The sequence below is a fragment of the Sinocyclocheilus rhinocerous genome, unplaced genomic scaffold (genome assembly GCF_001515625.1).
Source record: "Sinocyclocheilus rhinocerous isolate Xijiao unplaced genomic scaffold, SAMN03320098_v1.1 scaffold780, whole genome shotgun sequence".
NCBI lineage: Eukaryota > Metazoa > Chordata > Actinopteri > Cypriniformes > Cyprinidae > Sinocyclocheilus > Sinocyclocheilus rhinocerous.
In genome coordinates, this window is record NW_015654937.1 from 214,651 (window position 1) to 223,562 (window position 8,912).

Genomic DNA, 8,912 nt, shown 5'->3' on the forward strand with positions numbered 1-8,912 from the left:
TACAAGATTTTATCCCCACTTCTGTAAGCATCCTCTTTGGCATGATGAAGCTGTCTGAGTTTCCAAGTAAACCACGGTTTATCATTATTGAATGCTAGGAATGTCCTGTTAGGGATGCACATATCCTCGCAGAAACTGATATACTGTATATGAAGTTACAGTCTCTGTGAGCTCGTCCAGATCGGTGGCTGCAGCTTCAAAAACACTCCAGTCAGTGATGAACCAGGCAGTGATCAGAGAGACCCAATGGGACAGAGGGATATGCATCCTTTATTGTGGTGTAACAGTGATCCAACATATTACTGTCTCTGATGGGACATGTAACGTGCTGTGCAAATAGGAGAGATTTGATTTGTTAAAATCTCCAAGAATTATTAAAAGAGAATCCGGGTACTGTTACTCCATTTCAGTTATTTGTTCCCATTTCAGTTATTTGTTCAGCCAGCTGTTGCAGCGCTGCACTCACACACGCGTCTGGAGGGATGTAAACATTCACAAGAAAGAGGAAAACTCCCGTGGCGAGTAGAAAGGTTTACAGTTTATGAAGATTGCCTCTAACTTAGGAGAGCATATCTTTTTCAGAGTTGTTACATCTGAACACCAACTTTCGTTGATATAGAAACACAATCCACCACCTTACGTTTTCCCCGTTAACTCCGCGATGCGATCCGTTCTGAGCAGCTGGAAGCCCGACAGATGTAGCTCGTTATCTGGAATGGCTTCACTCAACCAGATTTCAGTGAAGCACAATGCAGAGTTTGAAAAGTCCTTGTTGATGCGGGTGAGGAGAAAAAGTTCATCCGTTTTGTTAGGAAGGGAACGGACATTTGCAAGATGAATGTTTCAGAGCGCAGTTCGAAATCTGCTCTCGCTGAGCTTAACCAGCGTTTATCTACATCTGTGCAATAAACCCATCTGTTTGATTCTAACCTGTCTGTGTCTTGAGTCTGACCACACGTTACACATGACTGCCATTCGCGGCGCCATCTTGATCTCAATCAAGTCAGATTAAGATTGAAGTGAATGTTGCTCAGGCTGTCAATGGAGGGACAGAAACCTCTTGGATTTCATTTAAAATATCTTCATTTGCTTAGGGAATTGGAACAACATGAGGGTGCGTAATTAATGTCAGAATTTTCATTTTTGTGTGAACTATCCCTTTAACCAGTTTGCACTGACCACCAAAACAACTTCTTTCATTGTTTTTGTGCAGTTGGATCCAACCATGGGCAAATTTAGACTCTATCTATGGATCCAACAGGATGTCATATGAGTCACTTGCATCTAGCCAAAAAATTTGATAGTACTATTAACACAGGTGAAGAACATTTTTGTATTATCTACAGTTTAGAGCAGGGGTGGCGAACGTCGGTCCTGGAGAGCCGCAGCCCTGCAGAGTTTTGCTTCAACCCTAATCAAACACACCCGAACAAGCTAATCAAGGTCTGAAGGGTTACTAGGAAGCTACAGGCAGGTGAGTTTTTATTAGGGTTGGAGCTGAGCTCTGCAGGACCGGAGTTCGCCACCCCTGGTTTAGAGCATAAGCTGAGGTAGATTTTGATCCCTAAGAAAATTTGAATTATAACTGAATTTATTTAAAGAGAGCAATTTGTTCAGTAAATCGCTGAAAAAAAAAAAATGTTTAGTTTCCCCCCTGCTGTACCACTGTTTGTGTACCGTTACACCCCTTTATATAATTTTTTTTTTGTTTTTTTTGGGTGAACTGTTAAATTAAATAGAACAATCATTGCTTGTTATTTATTCTTCCCATCTTCTTAAAGCGTCTATGTGTGTAGATTTGGAACCTCATTATTTTGTGACTCTAGGTAAGTTTGTAATTTCTGTTACTTGTTATTGCCAGTCGAAAACTTTACATTCAATTTGACCAATCAAAGCCAAGCTTTTCAAATGAGCTTTGCAAGTAATGGTCCAATCATACTGCCGTATGCTGTTGAGATGGTAACATGTTTTCGGCAGAAATCATCCCAGTTTCGCTTTATTTTATTTTCCTGGCTAGATTAACCAGGTAAGCTCCCGCCTCCTGTGAACAACTTAATAGGTGCTTAAAAGGTGTGTCTGCCAAGTCAAAGCAGACAGGAACAGGTGAAGATACTTCTTTCAGAAATACTTCTTTTTGGGATCTAACTAACTTTGAGCTCACTTCTGAGTTTTTCCTAGGTTGATAGTGCTAGTGTGCATTTGCAAATGTTAGCTAACATGTGGAATGCTAATATTAACTGTCAAGTCAAGTCACCTTTATTTGTATAGCACTTTATACAATACTGATTGTGTCAAAGCAGCTTTACAGTGTCAAGCCGGAAAATAGTTTGTCAATAATGCAAGAAGACAATACCAAAAAGTCATTTTTACAGATAAAGTCAGTTCATTGATGATTCAGGGATGTCATCATCCAGTTCAGCTCTCTTCCAATAGTGTCTGTGCAATCAGTCAAGCGTCCCCAACTAAGCAAGCCAAAGGCGACAGTGGCAAGGAATCAAAACTCCATCGGTGACAGAAATGGAGAAAAAACCTTGGGAGAAACCAGGCTCAGTCGGGGGGCCAGTTCTCCTCTGGCCAGACAAAACCAGCATAGTGTGGTTTATTTCCAGGCTGCAACACAGGTGCAGAGGACTTGTCTGGTTCCCGTGGTCCTGTGCCGATGGTCGTCGAAGTGATGAGGTCTTCACAGGTTATCTGTCACTAGGGCGCATCAAGTTGACATGGTCTCTGCTAACATTCAGGGCTGTAGAGGTCGTCTCTAGGTCTGGTCTGGATAAATATATTTTCTAGTCTATATTTCCATCTTGTAATGCTGGTGTTTTAGGTATTTAAAAAAAAATATATATATTTGTAATAGAGCAGACACTGTCTGACCGTGTCTACACCGCCCCGCTGCGCTAAAAGTCTGCTAAAAGTCTGTCTACACTTGACGCGACAAAGCGACAGTTGCAAATCATCTGAACGTAGTGTCAGTACAGTTAATCATAAATAGAACGAGGCATCAGTTTACTGATGGGGATCGTGTCACATCGCGCCGCATCCAGTGTAGACAACATCACTGGGTTCTATTGTCTTTTGTCGGATCGCGCCACTCGCGTCCGGTGTAGACATGGTGTGTTTTTTTATAATGGGTTATGTTATAGCCCTGCTTGTTTTTAATGTTTTTATGAAATATCTATATTGACCTAACTCGTAAGGACTAAACCCGGTGGTTTCATTTCTGGTGCAGTTGTATGCGTGTACGAGTGGCTTCACATACTCCTTCCAGTGGCTTTTCTTCTTGGCCTCCAGGGTTCCAAGCATATTTAGCAAAGTTCTATTGAACCTTTCAATGGGATTCCCCCTCGGATGGTATGGGGTTGTTCTGACTTTCCGCACCCCTGCAATATCAGAAATTTTTTGATCAAGTGTGATTCAAAATCAGGGCCTTGATCCTTTGTTGTTTATGAACTATACTTTGCTGATTGGGTCTCTTAGTGATATTGTGTTAATCCTTCTCTTGTTGTAACTGCCATCTCTACAACAAGAAAACCAGTTATTTGTTTGTAAGTTAATATGTGTTTATATATTCTTTTGTTACTGGTTGTTCTTCATTTAAGTTGTATAGTGGGTTTTCTTTTAGTGACTTTTTTCTTTTGGGGTTGATTGCTGATCTTCACAGATGAAACACACACACAACACCACTTACCATTCTGTTACGTGCCCTCTTTCTCCCCTAGTCTTTTTACAGGAATGTAACAACAGACACTATTGGAAGAGAACTGGACTGAGCTGGATGATAACATCACTGTATCAACAATGAACTGACTTTAACTGATAAACAGACTGTTTTCTATTGTCCTCCTGCATTATCAGCACATGTTTTTCTTGTTTAACACTGTAAAGCTGCTTTGACACAATCTGTGTTGTATAAATCGCTATATAAATAAAGGTGACTTGACTTGAGGGACGTGCACTGTATGACGAGGTGTACACCGCTCTTCCCCAGAGGGGCCTGCCTTCAAAAGACCAGTGCCACAAGCATCAGGACTTCTTGGCCGAAGCCTTCTTGGCCAGAATAACGGTCATCAGATCCATCTGTTTCTGAGCCTCTCGGTACGAGGAGCTGGAAGACGGCTGTGGCTCCAGGTCCAGCAGCCCCAAGGACCTGAGAGCGGCAAGGGAGGAACCACTGGAATGTTGCCGCATGCTTCTTAGCACCCTGAAACCTTTTGACAACACCATTGACTGCATCGCTGAACAGGCCAGTAGGTGCAAGAGGGGAGTCCAGCAGGAAGAACCTGTCCTTTTCTTTGATTCAACCAGAGATTTCTGGTGGTCTCTTTGGTGGCCCGGAGAGACAAATCTGCGATCCGACGAAGCTCTTTAATGTTGTCGGACCTGACTTCCTCATCCTCGTCAAGAACCTTTAGCAGGTCAGCTTGGTAAGCCTGCAACACTGCCATGGTGTGCAGGCAAGCACCAGCCTGACCTGCCACCGTACATGTTTTACCCACCAAAGCCAAAGATATTCTAAGCGGCTTGGTGGATAATGCCGGGGCCTTGAGGGACGATGCAGACTCGGGAGACAGATAGCTCGCAAGTGTCTAGTCTACCTGAGGAATCACACCATAGCCATGCTCCCTCAGCCCCACGATGCTAGAATAATTCACAGCCACAGAGCTGAAGATGATTAATTAATCAGAATCAGTGATCAGATCAGCGAGTTTCTGTAAAGCGGTGCTCACGTGTGCTTGCGGAGGAATGTACACACTGACGAGAATGAATGAGCAAAACTCCTGCGGTGAATAGAACGGCTTGCAAGTAATGAAGAGCACTTCTAGATCTGAACAGCACATCTTCTTTAACACAGTTACATCTGTACACCACCTCTCACTGATGTAAAAGCATGTCCCGCCGCCGCGCGATTTCCCCGTTGATTCTGCGTCGCGATCCGCTCTGAACAGCTGAAAGCCCGGCAGACTCAACGCGCTGTCCGGAATGGCGTCTTTCAGCCAGGTTTCCGTGAAACACAGAGCAGCAGAGTTTGAAAAATCCTTATTTGTCCGGGAGAGCAGAAGAAGTTCGTCTGTTTTGTTGGGTAGAGAGCGGAGATTTGCCAGATGGATGCTTGGCAACGGCGTTCTGAATCCGCGCTGTCTGAGCTTGACGAGCGCGCCGCCTCGCTTCCCCCGTCTGCGCGTCCTGAAGCGCTTGATCAGCGCTGCAGCTCCCCCGACAACAATGTCCAGCAAAACATCAGAATAATCAAAAACCGGTGAAATATCGGGTGGTGTGTACTTCCGAATGTCCAGCAATTCGTCTCTGGTGAAACTGATCGCAGGGATATAACTAAAGACAGGACAAACTAACAAAAACATAAAAACAACTGCGGAGCACGCCACGGAGGCAGCCATCAGCGTCGGCGCCATCTTACTATTAAAAATTAATCACCACATCATGCAATTAATTAGATTAAAAATTGTAATCGACTGACAGCCCTATATAATATAATATAATATAATATAAGCCTTTATTTTAAAGAGTGTAGTCAAGAACAGTCAGGGTCAAAATACCAGCAAACAGTAACATCCAAGGTAATCCAAATGAGTAATGTGTAAACAGGCAATGGTCAGGGCAGGCAGCAAAACAATCGTAAAAAAACAGGTAAACAGTCCAAGATCCAAAAAACACAAAGGCAATGCAAAGGGAAACATGAAAACTAGGAAACATTACAGACTAATAATAGACATACAATATCAGCTCTGTCTGTCTGTCTGTGTGTGTGTGTGTAACTTATGGTGCATTCAAGTCATTTCGGATAGATCGTATTTACGAGATGAACGCCACCACAAAGTCGTTATTACGAGTGGGAAACTCGAAATTTTCTTTAAGCCCCGAGTTTCCAAGTTGGGAGCGTGTCAATGAGAAACATGGCGTACGGTTTGGACCGAGGGAATCAGTTTGGGTCCCAACACCACCGTGTCTCGTCTCTGCATTGGCCATTCTCGGTGATATGAGAGCTAATATAGACGAATCCGTGTGCCATAGGCGTCAGATGTTCTTGCCAAAGCTGGATCTCTATGCATTACTGTGATCGGAGAAAATAAACCGCAAGACATCGTGGCGCTGCGTGGAATTACAGCGGACACGATGGGCACATTGAAGCAGATCCTGCTGCTTTTCGCAGGTTTTGTTGCCGCAGCTCACGGTAAGTTGAAAGTCTGTTTTATAAGCTGGGTGTCATTGCCATTAATCCCCTTCAGGAATATTACTTTTCTTAGGTATGACTACAAAAGTACTTTAGACCTTGAATTTAGGTGGACGTTGACTTTGCGTTTGATGAAGCCAAATCAAAACTTGCATATGGCACGCACACAAAAAGTGTTTAAGTTATGGCATATATATGTATGTGTGTGTGTGTGTGTGTGTGTGTGTGTATATATATATATATATATATATATATGAGAGACATATTACACAGCAAGATGATTTAGGTGAAATTACGTGGATATTACATTTTGATTGATTATGAATCGATTGTATTTATGTTTATTTTAATTCGTCACAATGTCAGTTAGACTTCAGGTAGCAGGGTAGGAAGAAAACGCGGTTCATTATTTTAACATTATTTTATGTTACATCATGTGATATCTACATGCAAAATACAAACCCCGAAGTCTTTTTTACATCACATAGGCGTGTTGGTATAAACTTTTTTTTTTGGATCAGAGTCAGCTGTGTTGGTAAAGAAAGGCCTATGGTTCGTCTGTAGTCGAATGGTTATTCCTAACCGTCTCTGGTCTTTCACCGGTTTCCACAGAGGTTCTACGGGTTTTTTATAGTCTGTTAGTAGATTGACTTTGCAATCAGTCTGAATCTAATTTAACATATAGTTTATAACCTAGGCTATAGCGTGTGAGGGAGCCACAGTGTGATATTTAAAAGTGAGAATTTGCGCATAAAACATAAGACTGATGTTTATGATATGGCATTTGTACATTTTAGGCTATATGGAGATTTATATATTCAGGCCGTTAAATGCATTGCAAACTTTATTGGATCTTTTTTTTATTTTGTACAGACAGGTACATTTCTCATAGAATAGTCATCCTAATATCGTAGCTACAATTGTTTTAAGTTTTATAGTGTTTTTAATGCTGCTGCTGGATTTGCAAAAAATCTTTTAACTCAACGAACCGTTCTTCTTGTTAACTTTCATGCACCAATTCATGCATTTTGTTTTAGCTGATTACGCCCCCAATTAGGCGGGCACAAGGACCTGTTTGCTTTTGACATCTCAGAAAGCATTTAGACCCAGAAAAAGTGACGCGTGACGTCAGAATTACCAAGTGAATAATGCCTCCTCTCCAGTAACCTGTCACTCACGTGAGATCGCAGCAATAGCAAACTTGATGGCAGATTACAAATCAATTTAACAACGTCGTTTGCACTGCGCTCTTGCGTTACTTGATCTTTTTATTTTGGTGCGTCAATCTGTTGAGATTGACGCACCAAGATTACAAGATTACAAGATTACAAGATTACAAATCAACACATTATAATATAGGCCTACAGTATATTATATACAGATCCTTGCATATAGCATGAAATTAAAGATTACAGGAAAATGCAGTCTCGTGGCTTGCTCACCTCCATTACCTCACTGCAGATGTACTTATGTGAATGAGAACTTTTACCCCGATCGTGCCTCTTTCTGTCTGTAAACTTCAATTCAAAGGTTACTTTCTATATTCCCATTATGGTCAACGTTTTAGAGGACATGCTTTTTCAGAAGAATTAGTGATGCTGCAGGCACTTCCACTGCTTCCCAAGCCTGTGAAAGAATCATTAGTTTTGTCACAGCTGTGCCATCAAAGTTAATGACAATGACTGCTGCTATTCCTTGTTCAAAGGCATGTGGGGAGTTTTCAGGGACAGGCATTAATTAATCTAGTTTTATCAGCCATGATGTGCAAAATAGTAGAAAGCTTGTAAAGTTTATTTGTTGCTCACAAATAAACGTCTACTCACAAATGAGTTTTTGGAGTAGCATTTTTTCCCAAAGGTGTATTTATGTATGTATGCATGTATGTATGTATTTATTTTATTTTATTTTAACTTTTCCAAAAGGATGTTAAAGCCTGATCATAGCCTGGCAATTCTGGGGTCTTCTTATAGTGAATAGTCTCTCAAGCACTTAACAACAATCTTTATTACGAGGTATGAGCCATAGAAAAAATAAATAAAAATAAATCAGCAAACAAACAAACAAACAAACAATCAATCAATCAATCAGTCAATCAATATTCACAATTCCCTTGCTTCAAAACTTGGTTAAATTAAATGCTTCATGTTATAAGAATGCAGGTTATACTGTACATTCCTCTGAGCCCAACTTACATTGTTGATGTCAAACTGTATGGCAGCTTTTTCTGGATATGCATTTTTCGCATGCTCCTGTGTGTTAAATGCACCAATCTGGTGCCGTTTGAGAGCATAATTAAGAGTTCCAAGCCCTTTTCAGTGATCAAATTTTTAAAAAGTATTTGCATTTATTTGTACCTGGAATTTAAAGTGGACTCCGACCCCTTTGTAGTTGAAATAGTTTCTTTCAGGTTTCACCTTGGTGCTTTTAGTAACCAAAGCAATTTGAATATACAAGAAGAAGAAAAAGAAGAAGAAGAAGGTGAAGAAGAAGAAAAGCAATTTGAATAATAACAAAAATAATAATAATAGTAATAATACTATTATTAATAGTAGTCTAATAACAGTAATAGTATAATACTGAAACTTCAATAACATGAAGATTCAGCCATCATTGTTTAGATGCAGCACAGCTTCTAAAAAGACATGCCACATCAGGGGTATTGCTAGCATGGCCATACCTAGGCTTTGAAAATTGGGGGGGGGGGTTGAAAAGAAACTCATTA